Below are 17,339 nucleotides of genomic sequence, written 5' to 3'. Positions count from 1 at the left end.
AAGCCTCAATTTTCTCATCTAGTATAGAGGGTGGTTGAAAGAAATGAGGAAACACCTATAAATCATCCGGAATGGTGTCTGTCGCATAGCAAACATTCACTAGATGTTCGCTCAATAAGATCATCGATAATGCATGCTTGCCACCACGTCCTTACCTGGTGCCAAGCATCATCTCAGAGCAAGACCACATATGCACTGTCACCATGCCACTGTCACCTAAAACAGAGAAGCCTTCCTATGCCACTTTGGCATTGTTCATATTAATTTCGATCAAGCAATACGAGTGAATCATGAAACACAGTAGATAAAAAAATTGCACTACTGGGTATTTACCCTAAAGATACAAACGTAGTGATCCAAAGGAGCACGTGCACCCGAATGTTTATAGCAGCAATGTCCACAATAGCCAAACTATGGAAAGAATCTAGATGTCCATCAACAGATGAATGGATCAAGAAGATGTGGTATATATACACAATGGAATACTATGCAGCCATCAAAAGAAACGAAATCTTGCCATTTGCGACAACATGGATGGAACTAGAGCGTATCATGCTTAGCGAAATAAGTCAAGCGGAGAAAGACAACTATCATATGATCTCCCTGATATGAGGAAGTGGTGATGCAACGTTGGGGCTTAAGTGGATAGGAGAAGAATCCATGAAACAAGATGGGATAGGGAGGGAGACAAACCCTAAGTGACTCTTAATCTCACGAAACAAACTGTGGGTTGCTGGGGGGAGGGGGGTTGGGAGAAGGGGGGTAGGGTTATGGACATTGGGGAGGGTATGTGCTTTGGTGAGTGCTGTGAAGTGTGTAAACCTGGCGATTCACAGACCTGTACCCCTGGGGATAAAAATATATGTTTATAAACAATAAAAAATTTAAAAAAATTGAAGTATCAGCAAACAATGAGGACATTCTATGAAATAAATTCTGTTGACCATGTTATACCTGAGAGCAAAGTAAAAACATCCACGTCACAATTGAGTGTGAACTTAGGCGTGTGTGTGTGTGAGATGGTGGGGGACATGCTTTCTTAAAGCCGCTTGATATAAATCTACACACCAGAAGAAGCTAGGTCTTATTTTGGGAAACCGAGAGATGCTTTGGTATGAGTTTTTCCTGCTCACTCATGGCTGCCATGCCGTAGAGAAGGCTGGAAGCATCCACGGCACAAATGACTGAACATGCAAAATCGTTCTGCGGTCGTGAGGCAAAATCTGTATGACTGTTAACATTAAACTCAGAGGAGTTTAATTTTAGATGTTGTGGATCCAAATTGAAATTGTTTTATGTGAATTCCATTTCTCCAGATGGAAAACAATTCCTGTCAGAATTTAAATCGATTGGATTCTTCCATGTGAATAAATCAGTTGTCACTTGAAGTTGAGATTCCAACTTCGTTGGATTTCTGCAGGTAAAGAGTTCAAAAATCATTCTGTATTTTATTATATGTTTCACAGTAAAGCTTTATTTTTCCAATTCATGAGTTTTCTCCTTCCTAGAATTTACCAGCTGCCGAGTCCAGAAGTGTTTTCTCCTCATGGGAAATGACCTGTCTCACCGCTGTCCTCACGTGTGCCGTTGGGGCTGGCTGGTCAGGGTAAATCGCTTAGAGTAGCCAGAGAAGGCAAAGCTGGGCTATATTACCTTTTCTTGCAAATCACATTTTTCTCTTTTGTAATCGGTTTCAAGATGCATTCCCTTTTTCTGGTTTGCCCCCTGGCATTTTGTATTTGTTCTGCTGAGACCTGTACCATCTCTCAGAATCTCTCCTGCCTGACAAACGACAGAGCTAGCGGATGATTGTGATAGTTAAATGAATCCTGCATTGAAGGGAAAATGATCTATTTTACTTCCTTATTGAGACTTAATTCGCTCCCTTTGGAAGAGGTGGTAGATGACTCTGGAAACTGCACGTGTTCTGACGTGCTCCTAGCAGAGGTCAGTCTCTATCTACGTGGACACGAGCAGCTTTCCTCAATAGACTCTCGAGTCCCCTTTTCATTTTCAGAAGCTGGAGGGCCATTTACTAATAAAGAACAGTGAGCTACTGTTTAACTCCTGGTACCCACACACAAAATAGTATATGGGTTCATTTCTTCAGGACATTCGTTGAGTGGACTCCCAACGTGATGGCCATCCAACTGGGAAGTAAAAACTAGAGCCTCCATAATTGAAGAAGGCTTTTCATAAAGAAAATCACAAAACTAAACCACTTTATATCCGTTTATGGGGGGGGGGGAAGGAATGGGAAATGGGATTTGCTAAACCAGGCAGTGGCCAAGATGCTGATCAAAGAGAAACATGACTTGACAGAAGAGGATCACAAATCCTATTGCCCCAAGGTTAATTACAGAGACAAGGAAAGTGCCACCATCTGCGTTTTCATTGCTGCTGAAAGGTAAATCATTCCAGCTGTCCCCAAATAATCATCATTTTTTCCCTTTAACAGTGAGAACTATAATTTAAATACAGAGTTTTCTTCTCTTCCCTTGTCTCTCTCTTCCTCCCTCCATCATTGTACTTTAGAGATGATTGGGTTGATGATAAAATCGACCATCTCGTCCCAGGGTGGCAGAATGGCTAAGACAGGTGCATCCCAAAATTCTGGCAGTCAGGGAAGAGGGCGGTCACGACATCATCTCTCGTGATTCAAGATAGGATTCTGGAGGATTTCCTCTGGGGAGGGAGTGCAGACAAATCAGTGTGTGGAGCTCTCTGGCTTTGATTAGAAGACATTTCTGGAAGTACGTGGAGGAAGGAAGAAGGTTTGTGTGTGTGTGTGTGTGTGCTGGGCAGCTAGGGTTCGAGTGTGTGCGACACAGTCCCTCTTCTGAGGAGTGCCTCGCCACACCTCCTGCTACCATCCCTCCCTCTGCCCCAGAGTCAGGGCACGGCAGGAGAATGAGATGAAAGTCCTCTCCTCTGCCACTTTTCTTCTGGAATTTGCTGAGTACCAGAAGTGTGCTTGGAGCCAGGCTAGCTGCTGGAGTTTAATGAGTTAAGGGTGAAGAAAAAAAAAAACAACTGTTCCTTGCCCCAAGGAGCCCGCAGCATAGAGGGAAAGACAGATGTGTAAATAATCTCACACAAAATGGTTTCTCAAGATCACTGCTCAGCACAAAGCCGCTGGGGGCCTGAGGAGGGTATGGCTAGCTCTACAGGGTAATGAGGGAAATTTTTACTGAGCTTGATATTAAGAGAATGAGTAGAAACCTGACAAGGAGGGATAGTAGAGAAGGCATTCAAAAGAAGAAGAAAGAGGGCCGCCTATTTGGGGGGCCAGAAAGTTATTTGGCATTGCTGGGCAGAGAGATGGTGGTGGGGAAGGTGGTGGGGAAAAAAAGGTCAGGAAAAAAGTTGGAAAGATAGGTCAGGTGAGATTGTGGAGGACCTGAATGGGCTAATGCAGTGATTCTCAAACTTTTTGGTCTCAGAACCCCATTACAATTTTTAAAATTATTGAAGACCTCCAAAGAGCTTTTGTTTATATGAATCTCAGTTATCAGTATTGACCACATTCAGAAACTGAAAACTCTTTTTTTTCCTTTTTAGGATTTATTTATTTATTTTAGTGAGAGAGAGGGAGAGAGAAAGCACAAGCTGAAGGGGCAGAGGGAGAGGGAGAGAGAAACTCACGCAGACTCCACGCTGAATGTGGAGCCCGATCTAGGGCTTGATCGCAGCACCCTGAGATCACAACCTGAGCTGAAACCAAGAGTCAGATGCTTCATCAACCATACCACCGAGGCACCCCAGAAACTAATAACTCTTAAATATTTATTAATTCATTAAAAATAGCAATAATAAAACCATCCCACCTTAACAGCATATTTTTAATGAAAAAGAACCTTTTCAAAACAAAAAATAATAATAAACCCATCCCATGTCGACAGAAATAACATTTTTTAATGAAAAGTAACTTTTTCAAAAAAAATTTAGTGAAGATTGGCATTAGTTCATATTTTCCAATCTTTTTAATGTCTGACTTGGGTTAATGGAAGACAGCTGGGTTCTCATATCTCCTGCATTCAGTCTGTTTTATTATGTTGTTTTGGTTAAAACATGTGAAGAAAATCCATCTTCACAGATATGAAGTTGAGAAATGGAGGAACATTTTAATAATAATTCTTTTAGATTATTGTGGATAATTTTTCTTACAATACCAAAACCCAGTAAGTGGTAGTTCCTTAAAGGTTCGCTGCATGATGAAATCCAAAACTATATCAATGAACTTTGCATAGTCTGTGACATTAAAATTGGTATAGCTTATACTTAGATCTTTTACCCAAGCTTGATTTTGTAACATCACACATTGGTCATTTAGAAAATACTTGTTCACTAAGATAGGCGGATCTTGCAAATGTTGACATGTTAATGTATCGCCAACTTTCAGCCCTGAGAAGCTGCCAAGTACATAGAATTTCCAAAATCCTAATGTTTGCTTGAAAGCTCAAATGTTATCATTGGCAACAAATATAGCGAGTTTTCTATATAATGACAGGCTGATTTGATTCATTTTCAAGAAAAGAGGCTGCCAAATACCCAAACCTGATAACTATAGCTTGTCTGACAGTCCTTCTCTCAAGTAAAAATGGTCTTCCTTGGAAGAGTGGCTAATTCAGCTCACAACTCAAACAATTGCAACATTCCTCAAGGGCAGCCACTCCACTTGTGTATGCAGCCAAAACACTTAGGATCCCTTCGCCTATCATCACACAGTATTTCAAAAGACCATACCCAAGTGTGGAGATTTCATAAAAGTAATTTTTAGTGCTTCTTCAGGGACATTCTTAAATGAAGCTGGTTGTTCACGGAAAGCAGTGAGTGAGGCACAGGGCACAACCATGTGTCCCTGCCTTGATTCACACTCAGCCACCTTCCAACTGTTTTCTCCCCATTGCTTTTGTACCCTCAGTACCAATGTCAACATGGTAAGTAAGGCAAATAGTATCTAGTATTGTTATGAAAATAGTTTGACCTGGCTGACTCCCTGAACAAGTTTGAAGAACTCCCATGCATCTGTGAGTCATGTTTTGAGGACTCATATGCTAAGGGATTAATAGGCTTTGAGTATCAACTTTGGGACAGGTGGGACCCACTGATGGGCTTGAGGAGAGCACCTCAATAGGACACATTCTCCTTGGGTATTCACAGCATCCCGTCTTCTTATAGTACAGACCACACTGTTCTGTCGAGCGAGTTAGGTGTCTATCTCCCCAAGAAGACTGAGCACTGGGAGACAGACCCCAAACCACACTTCTCTGCATCTCCCAGCCCAGAACCCCTCGGGCTGGCACTCAGTATAATGCTGTGGAGACTCGGGACCAGCAGAAGGCTTGAATCATCCTCTTGTCTTCGAGTGTCTAACCCATTAAAACTATGTTCATTCATTCCCACTTTCAAAGCCATACAAGGGATATTTGAGTGTGTCTTCCTTTAACCCCCACTCCCCAACCTATTGCATGCCTCTACCTGCTACTAGCAGGGGCATGCTATGTACAGACCATAAACTTTGTCTTTCTGGAGAAAAGAGATTTATGTGAATATAGATTTTGCTTTTATTTATCGCATCCAAATGAATCAGTCATGCCGAATCCCAATTTTGTCAAATTAGGTCAATGTAACATTAAATAAGGTAGTGGCAAAGTTGAAAATTCTTAACTATGGATATTTTCACCTTATGTGTTTACTTTTGACGACTTTTTAGCAGGGGAAGGTATACAAGAGATTATATGACTGTGGATTTTTTTGTTGTTGTTGCTAACTATTCACTGAACTATGAAGAATTAGAATGTCATTTTCCACTTCCAGATGGATTATAAAGGTTTGGGTTTTTTCGAAAGATACGGATAATGATTTTGTTAAGTTTGGCATTGCCTCAATAAAGTCTAATGCGTCTGAAAAATCATTTTGAGAAAAGATACCACGTGTTGGCAAATCACATGTGATAAAAGCTTTTATGAATCTCTCTTCCCTGATTATAAACTCATCTTTAATTCAGTTCAATAAAACATTTAATTTTGTCTGTATCTTCAGGGACAGAAATTCGCCGGTCAGCTTGTTCACAGAAGACATTTAATAAATGGAAGTATGTGACCTTTCTAATCATCATTTTAGGTTAATTAAGGTTGTGTAAAAAATCTATTTTATCTTTTCCTTATGAAATCTTTGGGGTAATAGAATTAAATGTCTCTCTACATCTTCTGAGAGTCTTCTGCATTTTAAAAAAATGGTCTATTCAGAGATAGACCTTTTTTTTTTTAATAAAAAATAGGAAAAAAACTGAGGGTTGCTGGAGGGGAGGGGGTGGGAGAGGTGGAGTGATTGGATGATGGACGTTGGGGAGGGTATGTGCTATGCTGAGTGCTGTGAAGTGTGTAAGACTGATGATGCACAGACCTGTACCCCTGAAACAAATAGTACATTATATGTGAATAAAAAAAATAAAGAAATTAAGTGATATAAACTTGCTGTTAAATAAACTTGTATTAAAATAACAGTCATAAATACTCTAAAAAAATAGTCTATTCAGGACACTCAAATTACGACCTGCATTAAGGATCTCCATTTTATATGCTTATTAAGGTGAGTTTATTTATTTTTTAAACAAAACTTGCAGGACGTTGGCAGCTACAGCGAAAGAGCTCATCTGGATCTGGGTCAGGCTTGGCTGTCAGTGGAAATGTCCCACACTCACACTCACCCAGAGCCCTTCATGTGCTCCAGGAGGCTAGGACCAATCCAGGACTGTAGGAAACCGTCCTTTTCTTTAATAGTGGCACTAATCTCCACTTTGTGCCCTGGGATATGGTATTTCGGATTCCTGACCTTGGCCCCTGGGGAGGGAGACATTTCAAATGCTCACTTGGAGAATTCCTAACCCACAGTCAGTCCAAGGATCCAGCGTGGAGATCACTCCAACTGCCAAGTCCGTCAGTTCCAATGACACACTTGACATCAGGGGAGGTGGCCACAGCAGACCCAGTGGGTCCACAATGAGCTGGACTCCATTTATTACCTAGTCTCTATGAGTGACCACTCACTCTAACTGGGGAGCCCAGTGACACTCTGCCTCTCCAGGTATCAATGTCAAACCACCTCCTTGTCGAAGGTGCATTAATAGGTCTAGGTCATACCCCCTCCCCAGGGTCTAGTCACTCAAGTCAATGGCCACAGGTCATGTGCAGGGAGGCCCAGAGCAACAGCCATGGGGAACCCTTGCCGCGTGGAGCAGTGTCCTTTTCTCTGCCCACGCAGCCCCTTCCTCGGTCAGTGGGCACTACATCTGAAATTGCTCAGGTCTGGGAACTGAGCAAGGCACTGTGGCTCTTTACTTTTATTGTGGCCTTTTTTTATTGGGGTATCCTCAGCCTCCTGCTCCTTCAGTCTTTCTCTGCTTGTGAAGTTGCATGCTTGCTGGATGCCCATTTACTCCCCCCGCCCCCTCTCCAGGACATTGTGCTTTCTCACCTTCACCTTGTGGGGCGAGCCCCTGAGCTGCTAGTCCCCTTGATTGGTCATTACAGCAATCCGGTCTCCTGGCTCTGGCAGGTAAGCGCTGTCACCTGACCTCTATGGTTTCAGGCCCCCACCGTCCCCTTTGGTAATGGGCAAGCTCAGCTCTGTGGCACTTCTCCTGCCTGTGCTAGTCCTGGCCTGCCAGCGGAGGCCTCTAGAGCTCTTCCTGATGGTTCCCGATGACCTTGCTGAAAGCTATGTCTTCTGGCCTCACATAAGAAATCCATCCCAAGGTTCCCCCTTGCTTGAGCCTCCCTATTCTCTATTCCTTCCTCTAACCCCTGCCAGGCAAGCCAAGCATCTCCACTTGGCTCAGCATGCAGCATCACTTTCCCTGGGATTCTAAAAACCACACCAGCTGCAACTGAGTCTCATCCTAGAGGGTCCCTGCCAAGGAACTAAATCCTGTTCCTGAGAAAGTGTCCCCAGGTCTGTGTGTTTTTGCTTACTCAGTCTTCCATGCTGCTCTCCTGATCGAGCCCCTCGAAAAGGCAAGTCTCCTTGTAGATACAAGGATTTAGGCATCAAAATCCAGTTCTAGGGCACCGTCCTGGCTCCTGGGGCCCATGCTGACGAATAGAGCTCCTGCGGTGTATGAGCCCTCCTCTCCCTCACCTGCCTAGCACCTCCCCAGCCAGGTTATACTGGAATTTAACCCTGGTTATAGGCCTGGTGACATAAGGGGTCACCTGTCGCCTTGTTGGGGACAGGCCTCAGCAGCACATTCTAGCACGAGAGAAGGGCTCACTCTTCTTACAAGAGTTCTGCAACCCCTGAGAGTTCAGGGGGTCAGCAGAGACAGTATCCTCCCAGAGGCATCCATCCAGATGTTTCTATCCCATATTTTAGAGTCCCAGCTGTTCTCGGCCAAGCCGCATAACCAGTCCTGCCTGGACTGAGCATGTAAGCCTTTATGGAGCTTCAGTCCAGATTCAACAAATGCTTCAGTCCTCAATATGCTGCTCGGCTGTGTCTGCTCTTCCACTGTAGAAGAGAAAGGCCACTCTTCGGCTACCCGGGAGGCCCTCTGGCTCTCAAGTACCTTTCGTCTGGTTGTTACTGGCCTTCCGTGTCTCATGGTCCCTTGCAGGGCATCAACGCAACCCAGCGGTTACCAGTCATCCCCACTGTCCTTGTAGGCACGCTTCCATCTGTATCTTCCAAGTTCCTATGTCATCGCATCTACATGTAGGGCATTCACTCCCGCTGGGATGTCTTCCCAGGTCACCACCAACAAATCCCCACCAGTTGTCCTCTGCTCAGGTATGTGGAGCTCAGTGTTCTCTCTGACCACCAGGATGTGCACGAATTTATCTTAATGCCCGTTTTCTTGGGTTACTCTTATCTCAGGTTGCCAGATAAAATATAAAACACTTGGTAAATTTGAATTTCAGATTAGCAATGATTTTTTTAATATAACTATGGTCCGTGCAATATTTGGGACATTCTTAGGCTTTAAAAATTGATTATTCCTCATATCAGGAAGATCATATGGTAGTTGTCTTTCTCTGCTTGACTTATTTCGCTAAGCATGATATGCTCTAGTTCCATCCATGTTGTCGCAAATGGCAAGATTTCATTTCTTTTGATGTGGTGATGCAACATGGGGGCTTAAGTGGGTAGGAGAAGAATAAATGAAACAAGATGGGACTGGGAGGGAGACAAACCATAAGTGACTCTTAATCTCACAAAACAAACCAAGGGTTGCTGGGGGGAGAGGGGTTGGGAGAAGGGGGGTGGGGTTATGGACATTGGGGAGGGTATGTGCTTTGGTGAGTGCTGTGAAGTGTGTAAACCTGGCGATTCACAGACCTGTACCCCTGGGGATAAAAATATATGTTTATAAAAAATAAAAAAATTTAAAAAAAATAAAAAATAAATAAAAATTGATTATTAGTCTGAAACTCAAGTGTGACTGGTGAGCCTGTCTTTTTATTTGCTAGACCTAACAACCGTACACCCAGTACCACTTATGTGAGTTCAGGTTCTCCAAGAAGTAGAACAGATTTACTGGGGACATGTCTGTAAAGGATAAAGGAGAGGGACCCAGGGAGCTCTCTGACACTTGTGAAGGGGAGACAGGATGGAAGGAGGATTGGGTAGGAAGAGTCCCAGACTCCAGCACAGCTCAAGGATGGTTTGGCCAGGCTGCTGGGGAGTCCTCCTGCCAGAATCACCCATCAGAGGGATTCTGCATCACCCCGCTACCTTGCTCAGAGTATCTGGGAGCAGCCTGGAGGAATGTGGCCTCAGCACAATTGCAATGGCGGGCCCAGAGGGATTGTGGCCGAGGCCCTCCCTCGACTATGTTCCCCATGCAGGAGATCTGAAGAGCATCCAAATGGTCATTCTGTCAGTCCAGGTCCTTTGGGCACCAGACGTCAAGTTAGGCATGTAAGAGGTTTATGGGGGGCAAGTCTGTGGAAGACTGAAGGAGACAAAGCAAGACTGGGCAGTGAAACTTCTTCAGATCGCAAGGTTTGTTTGACCTCCATGTGAGGAAAGGGAGAAAGAAGCAGGATTTGGCGGAGACCTCCCAGTGTGATGAGGGTATGAGGAAGTCCCATCCAGCTTGACCGGGAGCTCCAGAGAACAAGCACTCCATAAGGGAGCCCCATGTTGAAAAGAGATGACTAGACCTTAGTACTGTCGCCTGCCCAAGCATGGGCTGGGGGCTTGTCCACGAAGAGCACAGTCTCAGCTCCAACACTCTGCCCCTGCAGCTCAGGGTTGCCACCCAGCTGCATGGCTCACAGCTGGATGGAAGATTCTCGAAGGTAGAGCCAAATGGTGTCCCTGCATGGCTCCCATCATCACCGCTGAACAGAGTTCTGCACCATTGATTAAGTATCCATGACTGTATCCATGCAGGGACCACAACAATGAGTAAGACCTAGTAACATTCATGTCCTGGGGAGCTTGTGGTCTAATTGAGCAGGGAAGAAAACCAGGAGATAATTCTGATACAATGTAGAAAGGTAGGGGTGCTGGCATGCTGTTATTTCAGGGTATGTTATTGGCCCAGCCATTAGGTTACCAATGACTTTCAAAAGGTAGGATTACTGCTCTGAGACAGTGTACCTAGAATAGGATTTAGAGCCGGAGATCCTGGGTTCAAATCCCTGGTCCTGTGCTTTGTGAACAAGGGCTTTGTATGATGTTCAACCTCTGGGGGCCTCGTTTCCTGTTTCTGTTACATGGATGACTTTTGAATAGTATGAACCTCATTGTGTTTCCCATAAGGATCACATGAGACATTTCATTCAAAGAGTTTAGAAGAATTCCTGGCCTGTAACAAGCACTTTAAATGCCAGGAATATTGTGAGGAAATTCCAGGCCATCTGAGAGTCTACAGCCGGGGAATACTTTGCTGAAAGCTTGAGAAGTGTAGAGAGATGAGGCAATCTTCTATAGCTCAGAAGCTAGTTCCATTCCGATTTAAAGATGAGAAATACAAGGAGAGGTGGTGAGAGGTGAAGCAGCTGAGGCCAGTGAAGTTTCTTACAATAGTATCAACATACAAGGTGCTGATTCAGACACTAGACTTTGGGTGTCATTAAACTTCTGTCTACCAGCAGGGCTCCTGTGTAGAAAGGGCTGTATCTAAGATATATCCAAGGGTATATATCCAAGAAAAGCAGGGCCTAGAATGGTTCTTTCATTCATGCAAGACTCCCAGGCTTCTTTCTGGGTTAGAAAATATTTGCTAAAGGAAGCATACAGAACTGCCAAGACTGGGATTCTGGACAGAGGTTATGGGTCTAGAAGGGTAACCTAAAGTGGGTAAGAGGGCAACCTGCCCTTGCAGGGAAGGCATGGTTTGTTGGCTTTATCCATGTGCATATAGCACAGTGGAGTATGTTTATTCCAGTCCCAGAGGGGCAGATTCTCACTAGGAAAAACATCGGAGGAAGATTATCCACACGCTGGGGACATGGTGTGCATGAACACTGAGGTCCAGCAGGGAAGCACATAATGGCAAGAGAAGTCTTCTCTGGGGGGGTGTAGTAGAGAGAAGGAAGGCTGATACTGAGAGTGAGAAAAAGTCTTAAAGGGATTGTCACGAAATGAGTTTCAAAAGGAATTTCACTAGGCTTTAAGTGTGTTTGTATATGTATTTTTTTATATAAACATATTTTACAAAAAAATATACCTGGGCTACTTTTTTTTTTCTTTTCTTTCTTTTCGGTGTTCCAGAATTCATTGTTTATGCACCACACCCAGTGCTCCATGCAATATGTTCCTTCTATAATACCCACAACCAGGCTCACCAACCCCCCACCCCCTCCCCTCCAAAACTCTCAGTTTGTTTCTCAGAGTCCACAGTCTCTCATGGTTCTTCTCCCCCTTTGATTTCCCCCAATTCACTTTTCCTTTCCTTCTCCTCATATCCTCTGTGTTATTCCTTATGATCCACAAGTAAGTGAAACCACACGATACTTGACTCTCTCTGTTTGACTTATTTCACTCAGCATAATCTCTTCCAGCTCCGTCCATGTTCATACAAAAGTTGGGTATTAATCCTTTCTGATGGAGACATAATACTCCATTGTATATATGGACCATATCTTCTTTATCCATTCGTCTGTTGAAGGGCATCTTGGTTCTTTCCACAGTTTGGTGACTGTGGCCATTGCTGCTATGAATATTGGGATGCATATGGCCCTTCTTTTCACTACATCTGTACCTTTGGGGTAAATACCCAATAGCACAATTGCAGGGTCATAGGGTAGCTCTATTTTTAATTTATTTTTTCTTTTCTTTTTTAATTTTTAATTTCTTAAGGAATTTTCACATTGTTTTCCAAGCTGGCTAAACCAACTTGCATTCCTACCAACAGTGTAAGAGGGTTCCCCTTTCTCCACATCCCCTCCAACACACGTTGTATCCTGTCTTGTTCATTTTGGCCATTCTAACAGGTGTAAGGTGGTATCTCAATGTGGTTTTGATTTGAGTCTCCCTGATGCCTAATGATGATGAACATTTTTTCATGTGTATGTTAGCCATTTGAATGTCTTCTTTGGAGAAGTGTCTGTTTATGTCTTCTGCCCACTTTTTGACGAGATTATCTGTTTTGTGTGTGTTGAGTTTGAGGAGTTCTTTATAGATCCTTGATATTAGACCTTTGTCTGTAGTGCCGTTTGCGAATATCTTCTCCCATTCCATAGGTTGCCTGTTTGTTTCGTTGACTGTTTTGCTGTGCAGAAGCTTTTGATCTTGATGAAGTCCCAAAAGTTCATTTTTGCTTTTGTTTCCTTTGCCTTTGGAGACATGTCTCAAAAGAAGTTGCTGTGGCCAATGTCGAAGAGGTCACTGCCTATGTTCCCCTCTAGGATTCTGATGGATTCTTGCCTCATGTTGAGGTCTTTTATCCATTTTGGACTACTTTTTTAAAGGTGAATTCACACTGAGGGCTCGATCCCAAAACCTTGAGACTGTGTCCTGAGTGAAAGGCAGATGCTTAATGACTGAGCCAAGCAGGCGCCCCTAAATAAATAAAATCTTTAAAAAATGTGGCATCACCCTGAGACAGGTCCTAGAGGTCGCCAAGTTGTATCTGGATTACACACGTGTGCTGTGAAGGCTGGCATGGTGACGGGGCCAATGCCTTGGGTTAGAACCTGAGGATGGCTGCTGTTTCCACAGTGCTTGGGGGGCCACAACAGCCTTATCTCTTTGTAGCCACGCTGCACAGCTGGGACCACCCTCCTTGGCCCCAGCTCTATGAAGCACAGCGGAGACTGCCTCTCTGACCAGACACATAGCACCTTCCAGAACCACAGGAGTTCGGGGCAATGACCCCAAGTTCAGAGCAAATGACCACAAAACTTTCCCTCAGCTTAAAGCATACAGAGAAGGATGGAGCAGGATGTTTTCCGGTCTTGGGGATACAGTCTGCCCCTTGGGCCTTCTCCACCAAGAACTGCTCTGGGAGAGGGGAACGGATGGAAGAAGCCCTTAACCTCAGGAAGCATCAGGGTTCCAACTCCTTGGGATGACATATGCTTATGAGAAAAAGGGCGGGGCTTCTCTTTATTGGGCGTAGGGGCAGGGCCAGGCGGGAACTGAAGGAACTCAAGGAAGCCAACAGGACCCAGTTGCTTCCTGTGGCAGGCTGGCCTTAGAGTCGCATATGTGAGTGAGGGGGGCAGAACACTTAACACTTCAAAGAGACCATTTCATTTCATTTTAGAAAGTCATTCTGTTAAGGTCGTGGATCAGCTCATCTGGCATCGAGAAAAACCCTATATGTAAAAATCCTTAGCTCATTTAAAATGATGAGATGAGTCCTGGGTGTTATGTACAACTGATGAATTACTGAATTGTACATCTGAAAGTAGTGATGTCTCTATGTTGTCTAATTGAATTTAAAATAAAAAAAGAAACAAAAAAATTATATATTGTGGATTCCCTTTTTAGCAATGAGAATCTGATCAAATGGGAGGGTCTACCTCCAGTTCAATGACTATTTTTTGGGTGGGGTGTCAGGTGTGTACCAATGGCTAGATCTCAAGTTGTAGTTTGAGGCCCAGTGTTGACTAGAGACTTTTCATTGTTAGAAGGAGCCAGGGCATCCTGGTCTGAGTAATATGCAACCTGGGGCTCTGAAGAGAGTGGCTCTTGATTGTCCGGTTTTCTGACTCTCCTCTTTAGTACATGTCAACACTGTGTTTTGTTTTTTTTATAAGATTTTATTTATTTATTTATTTGACAGAAAGATAGAGAGCACAAGTAGGGGAGCAGCAGGCAGAAGGGGAGGGAGAAGCAGTCTCTCTGCCAAGCAGGGAGTCCAATGCAGAGCTCGATCCCAGGACTCTGAGATCCTGACCCAAGCCAAAGCCTTAACCAACTGGGCCACCCAGGACCATGGGTTTTGAATGAAACCGGTTTATGAGGCAGTTCCTGTGTGTGTGCTAATACACCAAAGTCAGTTTCAAGTTTTAAAATGCCTACATATTTGGAAAAAAAAAATAAATAACTGTTCTTTCCTCAGCATGAGAAGACTTTCTGATTGAAACTTCAGGAGACACCAAAGTCTATTACTTCTTTCTTTGGGAAATACATTATGAAATACATTATGAAATGGAACTTGCTATGGGGCAGACATTTGCTGTGGAGAAATCCACAGGAAGGCTTCCTTCCTCTGTGGGAAAACAGTGTTCCCTGGGGCCCACATGGAATGGAGAGTCCCGCCAGCTTCACAGGGTAGGGATAACACTGCAGGAAGGTGGCTGTGGTGCCCAGATCTGGCTATGGGAGCCCCCGTACTTGGGAGTGAGCCCAACTAGACAAACCTGGAGCCCTGAACAACTTCTCAGCCTTAGCGGTGAGCCACAAACCTCCACTTCCAGATACGCTTCCAGAGATGAGCACTCCTGGGGGTTTCTGACGCTCACGTTTCTGGGCATCAACCCTTCCCATCCCCGGCCACATAGCCGCAGCCTTCTATGTGACTCTTCCTGTCTTAAGAGGTTCCCACTTTCCTCCAACTGAGCTCCTCAAAGACTGTGAGAAGATGACTGCTTAGCTAACTGAATGCGTCCATTGACTCCTTGGCTTAAACACACCTCCAGCAAATTCACTCACCAATCTCTTTTTCTTTTCTTTTTTTTGGTGCATCTGCTATGTGCGAGACTTGGTACCAGCATAGGGAGACTGTAGAATCAGGAACCAGTTCTCCTCCAGCTTCCAAAAGGAAAATGTAGGTCAGTAGAACCTTTAATTACAGGATTAGACCTGAACATCTGCTAGGTGCGAGGCCATTTGCTAGAGACTGGGAATATAGTGGCAAGCAACATTCCTTTCCTTAAGGAGTCTATAGTTTGGTAGGGAAGGCAGGTGAGGGAAGGGTACTTTGGCTGCGTAATGGCAAACATTGGTGATATCTGGTTGAGTATAGGGGATCAGGGGAGAGCATGCAGGAGGGCACCCAGGCCAGCAGGATTTTGCTGGTTAGGTTGAGATTAATACATCTGATAAGGCACAGTAGAAACCCCTGCACGGGGAGGACTCCGCCTGCGGGACGGCAGGAGATGTGGTCCCAGAGCCCTTGCGAGGCAGCCCAGGGAACAACCGCTCTGTCCAAACAGCTGAACGGCACAGGCAGTGGCAATAGCATCAGACGGTCACTGATGGTATGTGGTGGTCAGGTTTGTGTGCAAAAATCGTTGACTGGTTTTGCATGGGTTGCCGCCTTCCAACAGCTTCCCATAGCTGGCCGAAGATCCTGGCCTTGGAAAGAATGTCGCAATCCCAAAAACATCGTTTGAGAATTGCCGTTTAGAATTGCCGCATTGTAGCCGAAACCACAGAGAAGCCAAGGGGTCTCCTTTTCTACCTTCAACATCAGGAACAACCACCATCCGGGTCTGAGCCGGGTGCCTGCTTCTTCCTTGCTCTGAGACGGTGACCGCTCACCCCATCAAAGGGGCAAGGCAAACTTGCCCCTTTGCCATACATGACAAAGCAATTTCTCCACGCATTCTCTTGAAAAATTGTTTTCATTATGAGAGTTGGACTTTCCTCCCATTTTTCGGAAGAAAGGGCAGAGGAGATCATAACAGGTTTTTTTGTCACTGCAGGCAACAGATTACCCACAGCACTTGTCAAGGCGGGAGCCCTGCGGGGACACCACCAGGGGCTGTGCCCATCCTGCAGGTTGGCTCGCCTGAGGAGGGAGCAGATGACTCCATGCCAGCAGGGGTGGCCTCTGTTCCTACCCTTATTGTCCTCGGCTGCGGGATTTAGCAGTGAGCTCCCACAGGCAGCAGTATCTGAAGACTCCACTCTTCAGGGACCCAGATACTGAATTTGAAAAAGCACCGCTCACCACTAAGCCAGACCAAATGCCCCCCAAAGTGGGCTGCCTCCGCAGACGGTCTAGTCTGAAATGAGGAGCTGCCAGAGTGACTCTTGGGGCGCTGCGAGGCTGGCGAGTGGAATGGATTCTAAGAGCTGGAAAGGCAGTTTAGAGCCATAAAGGGCCTGAGGAAATAGCATTTCCCTCTCCAGATGCTCTTAAAGAACTACTTATGAATCTCTGCCATCGAGTTTAAGTTTATATTAATTCGTTCTCCTCAAGTCAACCCTGCTTAGCAACAGCAACTCTGCCATGCCCTTGCATGAGGTTGTCTCTACAGAGCAAGGGCAGACAGGTTCAAGTTCATGTGTGTCGCTAGGGTTTTGGGATATGTTCTCGCATTAATTCTCACAAGTCTCTGGGATCCTTGTTATTTTCCTTGTGGTAGGAGAGTATGGGGAGAGATACCCCCTGAGGGTTCCCACCAGGCCATTTAAGGACGGCAGCCATTGACTACAAAGGAAACAAAAGGAGCATTTTTCTTTTTCTTTTTCTTTCTTTTTTTTTTTTAGATTTTATTTATTTTGTTGACACAGAGAGAGAGCACAAACAGGGAGAGCAGCAAGCAGAGGGAGAAGCAGACTCCCCACTGAGCAGGGACTCGATCCCAGGACCCTGAGATCATGACCTGAGCCAAGGGCAGGCACTTCGTTGACTGAGCCACCCAGTTGCCCCAAGAGGAGCATTTCTCTCTTGGTTTCCACAGGCTAGCGACGGGAAGGAAAGACAGGACTGTTAGAATCACCAAAATGTTCAAGGATTTAAAAAAAAAAAAAGAGGCATCCTCTTTTGCACCCTTCTCCCCACCTACCGCACTAGGAAAAGATGATAGAGAAATAAGAATAGATTTTGGAGGGTCCTGGAGGGGCGGTGGCAGGTCACAGGTTCCAAAGATGGTCACAACAGTGCCCTCCACTTCCCATGCTCTCCTTACAACTTGACAGTGGCAGAC

This window comes from Neovison vison, chromosome 1 (assembly GCF_020171115.1).
Source record: "Neovison vison isolate M4711 chromosome 1, ASM_NN_V1, whole genome shotgun sequence".
Lineage (NCBI taxonomy): Eukaryota > Metazoa > Chordata > Mammalia > Carnivora > Mustelidae > Neogale > Neogale vison.
Note: the sequence above shows the minus strand (reverse complement) of the source record.